At 42.9% G+C, this 12,183-nt stretch overlaps 1 protein-coding gene across 1 annotated transcript in view; it reads left to right on the top strand.

Annotated features, from left to right (window-relative positions):
* LOC132398007 (short transient receptor potential channel 5-like) overlaps positions 1–12,183 on the top strand; it is a 128,827-nt gene that overhangs the window by 66,743 nt on the left and 49,901 nt on the right. The gene's annotated exons all lie outside the window — the stretch shown is intronic.

The raw sequence follows: 12,183 nt of genomic DNA, 5'->3' as shown, positions 1-12,183 counted from the left end.
CATAAGGTAAATAATCTTGCAGCACAGTTAGAGGTTGGAAGGTATGATGATGTGGGCATCTCTGAGTCGGAAAGATCATAGTTCGGTGCTGAACATCGAAGGGTACACATTGTATCAAAAGGACAAGCAGTTAGGCAGAGGGGGTCAGGTAGTTCTGTTGGTAAAAAATGAAGTCACATCCTTAGAATGTGATGACTTAGATCAGAAGATGTAATATTCTTGTGGATAGAGTTAAGAAACTGCAAGGATAGAAAGACCCTGATGGGAGTTATATACAAGCCTCTGAGCAGTGGCCAGGACGAGGGCTAGAAATTAATGTGAGATAGAAAAGGCATGTAAAAAGGGCAATGTTGAATTTCAATTTGAATTTATTTAAAGCTTACATCTGTCCCATAATGTGTGGGCGTAAAAATCATTCTGTTATAACTCCGTCGCAATGTACAGGCATGTGAATGTATAAGTCTAATGGCTTGTAGAAAGAAGCTGTTGGTCCAATGCTGATGTACCGTTTGCCAGACGGAAGCAGCTGAAACAGTTTATGGTTGGGGCAACTGGTGTCCCCGATGATCTTCCAGGCCTTCTTTACTTACCGGCTTCTGTAAATGTCCTCAATGGAGGGAAGTTCTCAGGTGGTGATATAGCCGGTAAGGATGCTCTCAATGGTATCTCTGTAGAAAGTCCTGAGCATTTGGGGACTCAAACCAAACTTCTTCAGTCACCTGAGGTGGAAGAGACACCTTTGTGCTTTTTTTTGCCACACAGTCGGTGTGTACCGTCCAGGTGAGATCTTCAGCGATGTGTATACCGAGGAACTTGAAACTACTCACCCTCTCAACTGCAGTCATGAGGGATTTTAATACACTGGTGAACTGAGAAAATTATTTTAGTGCTGGATCCCAAGAGAGGAAATTAGTAGAATGTTTACAGGATGACTATTTAGAGCAGCTTGTGGTTGAGCCCGCTAGGGGAAAGGCAATTCTGGATTGAGTGTTATGTAATGGCCCAGATTTGATTACTGAGCTTCAGGTAAAGTAACCCTTTGAGGCATGATCATAATATGATAGAATTCACCCTGCAGTTTGAGAAGGAGAGTATAAATCCGATATATTGTTATTACAGTGAAGTAAAGGAAATTACAGAGGTATGAAAGAAGAACTGACAAGTTAATTTGAAAGGACAGTAGCAGGGATGATGGCAGAACAGTAGTGGCTGGTATTTCTGAGGGAAGTTTTGAAGGCGCAAAAAAGATACAATCCAAAGATGAAGGAGTATTCTAAAGGGAAGATGTGGCAACCTTGGCTGCCAAAGGATGTCAAAGGCAGCATAAGAACAAACGCGAGGACATATATAATATAGCAGAAATTAATGGGAAGGTAGAGGATTGGAAAGATTTTAAAAACCAACCAAAGGCAACCAAAAAAATTGATAAAGAGAGAAAAGATGAAGTGTGAAGGTAAGCTAACCAATAATATAAAGGAGGATACAAAAAGCTGTTCGGATATATAAAGAGAGATGAGAGTGGATATTGGACTGCTGGTAAATGATTTTGGAGAGGTAGTAGTGGGGGAGAGAGAAATAGCAAACAAATTTAATAGGTACTTTGCTTCAGTCTTCAGTGTGGAAGATACTAGCAGAATGCCAGAAATGCAAGAGAATCAGGGGGCAGAAATGAGAGTTGTGGCTATTACTAAGGAGATGGTGCTGGGCAGTTGAAAAATCTAAAGGTAGATAAGTCACCTGGATCAGATGGACTTCGTCCCAATTATTTGAAAGATATGGCTGAAGAGATTGTGGAGGCATTAGTAGTGACCTTTAAAGAATCACTAGATTCTGGAATGGTACTTCAGGACTAGAATATTGCAAATATCTCTCCACACTTTAAGAAGGGACAGAGGCAAAAGAAAGAAAATTATATGCCATACTTCAGAGGTTGGAAAGATGTTGGAGTCTATTATCAAGGATGAAGTTTCAGAGTACTTGGAGGCACTTGATAAAACAGGCCAAAATCAGCATGTTTTCTAAAGGGGAAACCTTGCCCGATAAATCTGTTGGGAGTTGTTGGAAGAAATAATCACGATAGACAAAGGAGATAGACACAATAGACAAGCATGAAAGACAAAGGATAGTCAATGGATATTATTTATTTGGATTTTCAGAAGACCTTTGACAAGGTGCCACACATGAGTCTGCTTAGCGCTTTGGCAGAAGGAATAAAGGCCTAGACTATTTTCAAAATGGGGAAGAAATTAAAAAATCAGAGGTGCGGAGGAACTTGTGAGTCCTCATGCAGGATTCCCTAAAGGTTAATTTGCAGATTGAATCTGCGGTGAGGAAGGCAAATGCAATGTTAGGATTCATTTCAAGAGGACTAGAATACAAGAGCAAGGATGTAATGCTGAGGCTTTATAAGGAATTGGTCAGACCACACTTGAAGTATTGTGAGAAGTTTTGGGCCCCTTATCTGAGAAAAGATGAGCTGGCATTGGAGAGGATCCAGAAGAGGTTCACGAGAATGATCACAGGAGTGAAAGGGTTAACATATGAGGAGTGTTTGATGGCTCCGGGCCCCGTGCTCGCTGGGATTTAGAAGAATGGGGGTGGGGGGGGGGGGGGAATCATTGAAACCAATCAAATACTGAAAAGCCTAAGATAGAGTGGATGTAGAGGGGATATTTCTTATAGTGGGGGAGTCTAGGACCAGAGAGCACTGCCACAGAATTCAGAGATGAGGAAAAATTTGTTTTGCCAGAGGATGGTGAGTCCATGGAATTTATTGCCATGGACGGTTGTGGAGGCCAAATCATTTTAAGTATCTTTAAGGTGGACAGTTATAGGTTCTTGAGTAATCAGGGCATCAAAGTTTATGGGTAGGAGACAGGAGAATAGAGTTAGAGGGATAACAAATCAGCATGATGGAACAGTGCAGAAAACTTGATGGGCTGAATGGCCTAATCCTGCTCTTCTGTCTTATGCTCTCATAGTATGAAGTAGGCTATGCTTATTGCTAAGCAAACATTAGTGCAGCACTGTGAAATTATCACTCAACAGGGGCTATTTAAATATCTAAAACCATCTGAAGTGTTGGCAAATTATATTTGCAATTGAAAATGTAAAGGCTGTTCCAGCATTGCAGAAATCGGCAACATTATAACATGACACTGAATGCAAATTCTTTATATATAGGGCATTAATCTCCATATTGACAGCACCCAAAAAGGGTGAACATGTACTTCCCAAAAGGCAAAGGAGATTGAAGTCAGGGGGAAGGGGTCTCCAAGTTCTTCTGCATTGAAGCACAGTAAGTAAGGAACAGCTTTGTCTGCTCTGCCAGTCAGATTTCTGAATAATCCATCAGCCCATGAACAGGACTTTGTTATTCATCCTTTCCTCTATTTATTTTTTGTAGCTTGGTGTAATCTTATCTGTTGTATTGTACTGCTGCTGCAAAACAAGAATTTTCATGACATATATCAGTGATAATAAACCAGATTCTGAAAAAATATGACGGAATAAAGAACAAGACAATCGTTCAAAAGAGAAGGATAAACATTTCATTGTGACCAAGCGTGATTAACATATGGACCAGTTGCACTGTGCTTCTAAAATTAAATAACTTCATCTTCAATAGAACAGAACTTTGAAATGTGTTTCTGCTATTTTATTGTGAGCTTAGTGCATTAGACCAAGAAAAAATCTCTTAACTCTTTTTCTTAAGGATACATTTTAACAGATTTGGTCTTGAGACAAGAGCAGGCATTCTTTCCTTCAACAGCAATACATCATGTGATTCTTTTAGCTTTGTGAAGGAGTAATTTAGAGTTTTTCTAAGAAAGTTTTTACAGCCATTTTGTTTCTTTACATGAGGTTAGTAGTGTTATTTTGAAGTTTACTGGTTGCTGAAGCAGCTGTTAGTTTCAGGGGAAGAGAATTCTGCCCTTCATCTATTGTAGTGATCACCAACTTTTTTAAGCCGAAGATCCCCTACCTCGACCTTAATGAAAGGCAAGATCGACCCTAGATCGGTTAGTTACACACATATGCACCGGGCAGAAAAGACCGGAAGTAAAACCTCGCAATCCGGAAGTAGAAATAATGTATGTACACCAGGGGTCACCACCCCTTTTTGTACCGCGGACCAGTTTAATATTGACGATATTCTTGCGGACCGGCCAACGGGGGTGGGGTGGGGGGGGGGGGTGATAAACACGATGGGAATACAGTGATACTCGAAGCAGGTTCCTTATGTCCAGTCTATTCCGCAATTTAGTTTATGTGGCTCTCAGCACTTAGCTTCTGTCCCGCTTGCTCACGTTTTTTCCACCGAAAAAACTCAACGGGTTTGTCTTTAAGTGCAGGGGTGTTTGGGCTAAAGGTACCGGAGAAGTTTTGAGGGCTTCATTGCCTCATTAGACAGCCACTGGGCCCGAACTCCAGCCTCCCGCCCACCCGCTGCCAGACGCCTTGGCCAGGTATGGCTGGACATGGGCGGGGTGAGAGGCCAAGGTAAGGGCCAGAGGTCCCTGTGCCGGGGCCGTGGTGGTCACAGTCCGGAGAGAATGACCGGCCAAGCGAGGAGTGCGACAGGGTGCACGCCTGCCCCCCCCCCCCCTTGTATGTAGGTAGGCTGACAAAAGTTTGGCTCGGGGGATGACTTTCAGTAGATCACAGCGATGTAGCTGCTCTGTTACTTACGAAACCCTGAGCCCGCATTAGGTCGTCTGCGAATATTTTAGCACCGGGTTCCCCACAAACATTCGGTGTGCTAAACAGGTTTAGAGGCAGCGCCCAGGCCAGTAGCGACGGCACTTCCCGCCGGTTGCGCGAGGCCAACCAGTGATTCCTGGCACGAGGGTATCACTGCGTTTAGGTGACTGATGACCTCAGGTGCGTTCAAGTTCAACAGTGGGCGTGACAGAGAAGGAGGAAAGGTGCAGCTGACTCATATCGTTTCATATTGCTAAATCGTATTGCTTCCTCGCGGCCCGGTGGTTGGGGACCACTGAAGTACACTGTGTAGTGCGTGGTGGGGGAGCTACACACATGCGCACTAGGCAGAAAGAACGGAACTAAAACCCCGCAACCCGGAAACAATCTCCCAACAGTATTTGTGCATTTATTTTTCATTTTTTTCGGGATCTACTGGGAAAGTCTCAAAGATCGACCAGTCGATTGCGATCAACGGGTTGGCGACCACTAATAGCATACATACATATAAATGTATAGCATACATTTATAAAGCTTTAATGGACAATTCATGTGATTTATCAGCTCTCTATTCAATGTTCAAAGAAAATTTATTATCAAAGTGCATGCAGTTTATGTTTCATTTTTGTGGGCATGCACTGTAAAAACAAAGAAACACAATCAAATCAATTAAAAACTGCCACAACAAAGATGGACAAACTATCAAAGTGCAAAAGACAGCAAGCTGTGAAAAGACAAAAAAGAAAAAAAAACCTAAATAATAATAAATAAATAAACAGGTGAGTATTGAGAACATTATAAATGACCTGGATGAGGAAGTGGAGGGATGGGTTAGTAAGTTTGCTGATGACACAAATGTTGGAGGTGTTGTGGATAGTGTGGAGGGCTGTCAGAGGTTATATCAGGACATTGATGGAATGCAAAACTGGGCTGAGAAATGGCAGATGGAGTTCAACCCAGATAAATGTGAGGTGGTTCATTTTGGTAGGTCAAATATGATGACAGAATATAGTATTAATGGTAAGACTCTTCGCACTGTGGAGGATCAGAGGGATCTTGGGGTCCGAGTCCATAGGACGCTCAAAGCTGCTACTCAGGTTGGCTCTGTGGTTAAGAAGGCATATGGTGTACTGGCCTTCATCAATCGTGGGATTGAATTTAAGAGCCAAGAGGTAATGATACAGCTATATAGGACCCTGGTCAGACCCCACTTGGAGTACTGTGCTCTGTTCTGGTCACCTCACTACAGGAAGGATGTGGAACCCATAGAAAGGGTGCAGAGGAGATTTACAAGGATATTGTCTAGATTGGATTGGGGAGCATGTCTTATGAGAATAAGTTGAGTGAATTTGGCCTTTTCTCCTTGGAGCGACAGAGAATGAGAGGTGACCTGATAGAGGTGTATAAAATGATGAGAGGCATTGATCGTGTGGATAGTCAGAGGTTTTTTCCCAGGACTGAAATGGTTGCCACAAGAGGACACAGGTTTAAGGTGCTGGGGAGTAGGTACAGAGGAGATGTCAAGGGGTAAGATTTTACTCAGAGAGTGGTGAGTGTGTGGAATGGGCTGCTGGCGACGGTGGTGGAGGTGGATACGATAGGGTCTTTTAGGAGGCTCCTGGACAAGTACATGGAGCTCAGAATAGTAGAGGGCTATGAGTGACCCTTGGTAATTTCTAAGGTAAGGACATTTTCAGCACAGCTTTGTGGGCTGAAGGGTCTGTATTGTGCTGTAGGTTTTCTATGTTTCTATGAGCTGAGTATTGAAAATGAGCTCACAGGCTGTGGAATCAATTCAGAGTTGGGATGAGAGGAGTTAACCCCTCTGGTTCAGCAGTGAGCCTGCTATATAACAAGTTGTTTGCAGAAACACAGCTGATGTTGGGTGATAAATTATTATTTATTATAATTCATTTATAAAAGCATCCATAAGATTGGTAGGATAGTGGTAAGATAGTGTAATATAGTTGATTAAATAGTGGGAGTAGACTTAGTTTGGTGCATGCATCCTCCTAGAAGGTGACAGGAATGGAAACAGATTGGAATTGGTTTATTACTGTCACATGTATTAAGGTTCAGTGAAAAGCTTGCACAGATGCAAGCTCCAAGGGCACTGAGGTAGAACAAGGTAAAACAATAACAAAATGCAGAACTAAATGTAACAGGAACTGCAGTGATGTGCCAGAATCCATTTAATAGTCATTTACAAGCTGTCCTTGAGCTTGCTGGTACATGCTTTCAGGTTGTGCATCATCTGCTCAGTGGGAGAGGGGAGAAGAGAGAACGTTGGCTGGCCAGGGCCTTGGTTATGCTAGCTACTTTACTGAGGAAGCAAGATACATGGACAGTCCATGGAACGGAAGCTGGTGTCTGAGATATGCTGAACCGTGTTCACAACTCTCTGTAGTTGTTTGTGGTTACAGGTGAAGCAGTTGCTGTACCAAGAATGAAATTCTTGATGAGCTGGACAATCCACATCAGGGGTGCGTAAAAAGAGCTACTTCTTAATCCGGGCAGCAATCGAGATTTCAACAGCAGAGTTCTGTGGCAGATTCTCTTGAGTTGAGGAGTGGCCAATCCATGAGAGGGGAATCATTAGAAAGGGCCAATGAAAATAGCACAGGTGCAAGCAGAGTGGCCATTCTTGGAGCGGCCATTGTTTCGGAGTGTGCCAGTCTTTAGAGTGGCTTTGGCTCACCAGGCTTGGGTGAGGTAGATCATCTTGTAAGTTACTCTCTCTGTGTTCTTATTTGTTCATTCCTCATCTATTAGTGCACAGTATAGTGAGAATGGCTCCGGGGCAGTGTTATGTACTGTGTGTGGGATGTGGGAAACCTGGGGACCTCCAGTCTCCCAGATAAACACATCTCCACCAGGTGTACCCAGCTACAGCTCCTGAAAGAATGTATTAAGGAAATGAACTGCGGATCGATGATCTTCAGCTCGTTCAGGACAATAATAGACAGGGGCTACAGGGAGGTAGTCACTCCTAGACTGCGGGAGACAGGCACCTGTGAAACTGCCAGGAGAAAGAGTGGAAATGCACAGCCTGTGCAGAGTACACTTGCGGCCATTCCTCTTAATAATAAGTACACGACATTAGATACTATTAAGGGGGACGACCTACTTGGGGGGAGCCACAGTGACTTGGTCTCAGACACTGAGTCTGGTGCTGTGGCTCAGAGGAGCAGAGAGGTAAAGAGGACTGCAGTGTTGATAAGAAACCCTTTAGTCAGAGGAACGGAGATGAGGTTCTGTGGGTGCGATAGAGACACCCGGATGGTATGTTGTCACCCTGGTGCCAGGATCAGGGATGTCGCAGAATGTGTCCATGGCATTCACAAGAGCGAGAGTAAGCAGCCAGAAGTCTTGGTACATACTGGCACCAATGACATAGGTAGACAAGGTAACGAGGTACTGAAGAGAGATTTTAGGCAGCTAGTTAGAAAGCTGAGAAGCAGAACCTCCAGGGTAGTAATCTCTAGTTTGATGCTAGTGCCGCATTCCAGTGGCTGAGGAACTGGTGCAGGGGGCCGGAGTTCAGATTTATGGATCATTGGGATCTCTCTGGGGAAGGTAGGACCTATACAAAAGGGATGGGTTACACCTGAACCAGAAGGGGTCCAATATCCTTGCAGGCAGGTTGGCTATGTGGGTTTAAACTAATTTGTCAGGGAGCTGGAAATCAAAGTGATGGTGCTGAATATGAGGTCATTGGTTTAAAAACAGAGGGAACGTGTAGACTCTTAGCAAGGAGAGGCTGATGATAGGGCAAAATTGCAGTCAACAGGATGTATTGCAACATAAAAGGCAGACAAAAATGAAAAGGGTGAATAAAGGACTAAAAGTGTTATATTTGAATACTTGCAGTACATAGAATAAGGTCAATGAACTTGTAGCATAGCTACAGGTTGGCAAGTATGGTGTTGTAGACATAACTGAATCATGGCTGAAAGAAGATTATAACTGGGAATATTATGTCCAAGGACACACATTGTATTGAATGTATTGCAGCAGGACTTAGACAAATTAGAAGAATGGGCAAAAATGTAGCAGGTAGAATACAGTGTTGGAAAATGTACAGTGATGCCTTTTGTAAGAGGAACAATAGTGCGGACTAGTTCCGAAATGGGGAGAAGTTTCAAACATCAGAGGTGAAGAGGGACTTTGAAGTCCTTGTGCAAGACTCCCAGAAGGTTAATTTACAGGCTGAGTCTGTGGTAAAGAAGGCAAATACAATGTTGGCATTTATTTCAAGGCTGCCCCTCAGACCGTCAACACAGGTGCCCCCCAGGGTTGTGTCCTGAGTCCCCTTCTCTACTCCCTTTACACCAAAGACTGTGGTGCCACACACAGCTCCAATCTGCTGATAAAATTTGCAGATGACACAACATTGATTGGTCTTATTTCTAGCGGTGACGAGACAGCCTACAGGGTCAGGTAAACACCCTGACACAGTGGTCCCAAGAGAACAACCTCTCCCTCAGTGTTCAAAAATCAAAAGAGCCAATCATGCAGGAGGAATGGAGACGGGCTTGCCCCAATTAACATCAATGGGACTGCAGTTGAGAGGGTGAGTAGTTTCAAGTTCCTCTGTATACACATCACCGAAGATCTCACTTGTTCTGTACACACCAGCTCTGCGGCAAAAAAAAGCACAATAGCATCTCTTACACCTCAGGCAACTGAAGATATTCGGCATGAGCCCCCAAATCCTCAAGACCTTCTACAGGGGCACCACTGACAGCGTCCTGACTGGCTGCATCACTGCCTAGTACGGGAACTGCACCAACCTTGATAATTGGGCACCATAGAGTGTGGTAGGGACAGCCCAATGCATTGGTAGATGTGAACTTCCCTCCACTGAGGGCCTTATTCTGCTCCTGTGTCTTATGGTGTTATGGATAGGCAGAATTCAGAGGCGTGTCTCTGTTAGTAAAAAATGAAATTAAATCATTAGAAAGAGGTAACATTGGGTTGAAAGGTGTTGAACTGTTGTGGATAGAGTTAAGAAACTGCAAGGATAAAAAGACCCTGATGGGAGTTATATACAGACTGCCAAACAGTAGAAAGGATGTGGTCTACAAGTTGCAATGGGAGATTGAAAATGAATGGTAAGAGGGTATTGTTAAAATAGTCAAGACTCAATATGCAGGTAGATTGGGAAAATCAGGCATGTGCAGGATTCCAAGACAGGGAAATTCTAAGATGCTTATGAGATGGCTTTTTAGAGTAGCTTGCGGTTGAGCCCTTTAGGGCAGCAGCTATTCTGGATTGGGTGTTGTGCAATGAACCAGAGTTGATTAAAGAGATTAAGGTAAAAGAACCCTTAGGGGAAAGTGATCATAATATGATCAAATACACCCTGAAATTTCAGAAGGAGTAGCCAATGTCAGATGTATCTGTATTACAGTAGAGTAAAGGAAATTATAGAAGCCTGAGAGAGGGTTTGGCCAGAACTGATCGGAAAAGAACACTGGCAAGGATGACGGCAGAACAGCAATGGCTGGAATTTCTGAAAGCAATTTAGAAAGCACAGGATATATACATCCTAAAGTGGAAGAAGTATTCTAAAGGCAAGATAATACAACTGTGGCTAACAAGAGAAATCAAAGCCAACATAAAAGCCAAAGAGAGGCATATAAAATACCAAAAATTAGTGGGAAGTTAAAGGATTAGGAAGCTTTCAAATACCAACAGAAGGCAACTAAGAAAGTCATTAAGAATGTAAAGATGGAATATGAAGCTAGCCAATAATATTAAAGAGAATATCAAAAGTTTCTTCGGACACATAAAGTATAAAAGAGAGATGAGAGCGGATATCAGATCACTGGAAAACAGTGCTGGAGAGGGAGTAATGGGGGACAAGGAAATGGCGGATGAACTGAATAAGTTTTTTGTATCAGTCCTCACTGTAGAAGACACTCGCGGTATGTAGGAAGTTCCAGCTGTTAGGGGTCATGAAGTATGTGAAGTTACCATTACTAGAGAGCGGATTCTTGGGAAACTGAAAGGTCTGAAGGTAGATAAGTCATCTGAACCAGTTGGTGTATTGAAAGAGGTGGCTGAAGAGACTGTGGAGGCATTAATAATAATCTTTCAAAAATTCACTGGATTCTGGAATGGTTCCAACAGACTGGAAAATTGCAAATGTCACTCTGTTCTTCAAGAAGGGAGAGAAACAGAAGAAAGGAAACTAGGGGCCAGTTAGTCTGACCTCAGTGGTTTGGAAGATGTTGGAGTCAATTGTTAAGGATGTGGTTTTGGAGTACGTGGAGGCACATGATAAATTAGGCTATGGTCAGTATGGTTTCCTCAAGGGAAAATCTTGCCTGACAAATCTGTTGGAATTCTTTGAAGAAATAACAAACAGGACAGACAATGGAGAATCAGTTGATGTTGTGTACTTGGATTTTCAGAAGGCTTTTGACAAGGTACCATAAGTGAGGCTACTTAACAGGCTATGAGCCCATGGTATTACAAGAAAAATGCTGTCATAGATAAAGCAGTGGCTGATTGGCAAGAGGCAAAGAGTGGGAATAAAGGGAGGCTCTTTGGGTTGGCTGCCAATGACTAGTGGTGTTCCACAGGGGTCTGTGTTGTGACCACTTTTTATAGGTTATATGTCAATGATTTGGATGATAGAATTGATGGCTTTGCTGCAAAGTTTGGAGATGATGCGAAGATAGGCGGAGGGGCTGGTAGTTTTGAGGAAGTAGAGAGGCAACAGAAGGACTTAGACAGATTAGGAGAATGCACAAAGAAATGGCAGATAGAATACAGTGTCGGGAAGTGTATGGTCATGCACTTTGGTAGAAGATCTGTAAGGGTTGTTTATTTTCTAAATAGAGAAAAAATACAAAAGAAAACTGAGGAGCAGAGTCCTTTTGCAGGATTCCCATAAAGGCTAATTTTCAGGTTGAACCTATGGTGAGGAAAGGCAATGTGAGGTTAGCATTCATTTTACGAGGACTAGAATATAAAATCAAAGATGTAATGTAACTTTATAAAGCACTGGTGAGGCCTCACTTAGAGGACTGTGAGCAATTTTAGGCCCTTATCTCAGAAACGACAAGCTGAAGCTGGACAGGGATCAAATGAGGTTCACAAAAATGATACCAGGAATAAACAGCTTGTCATATGAAAAGTGTTTGAAGGTTTTGGGCCTGTATTCACTGGAATTCAGAAGAATGAGGGGTGACCTAATTGAAACCTATTGAATAGTGAAAGGCCTTGATTGATTGGATGGGGAGAGATATTTCCTATGGTGGGAGTGTCTAACACCAGCAGGCACAGTCTTAAAACAGAGGAATGTTCTTTTAGAGGAGGAATTGCTTTAGCCAGAAGGCAGTGAATCATTGAATTCATTGCCATAGGCTGCCATGGAGGTTGTCTTTATGTTTATTTATGACAGAGATTGATAATTTTTTATTGGTCAAGGCATGAAGGGATATGGAAAGAAGGTAGGAGATTGTGGCT

This window comes from Hypanus sabinus, chromosome 8, assembly GCF_030144855.1.
Source record: "Hypanus sabinus isolate sHypSab1 chromosome 8, sHypSab1.hap1, whole genome shotgun sequence".
Classification (NCBI taxonomy): domain Eukaryota; kingdom Metazoa; phylum Chordata; class Chondrichthyes; order Myliobatiformes; family Dasyatidae; genus Hypanus; species Hypanus sabinus.
The sequence above is the reverse complement of the archived record's forward strand: the minus strand, read 5'-3'. Positions and strand labels throughout refer to the sequence as shown.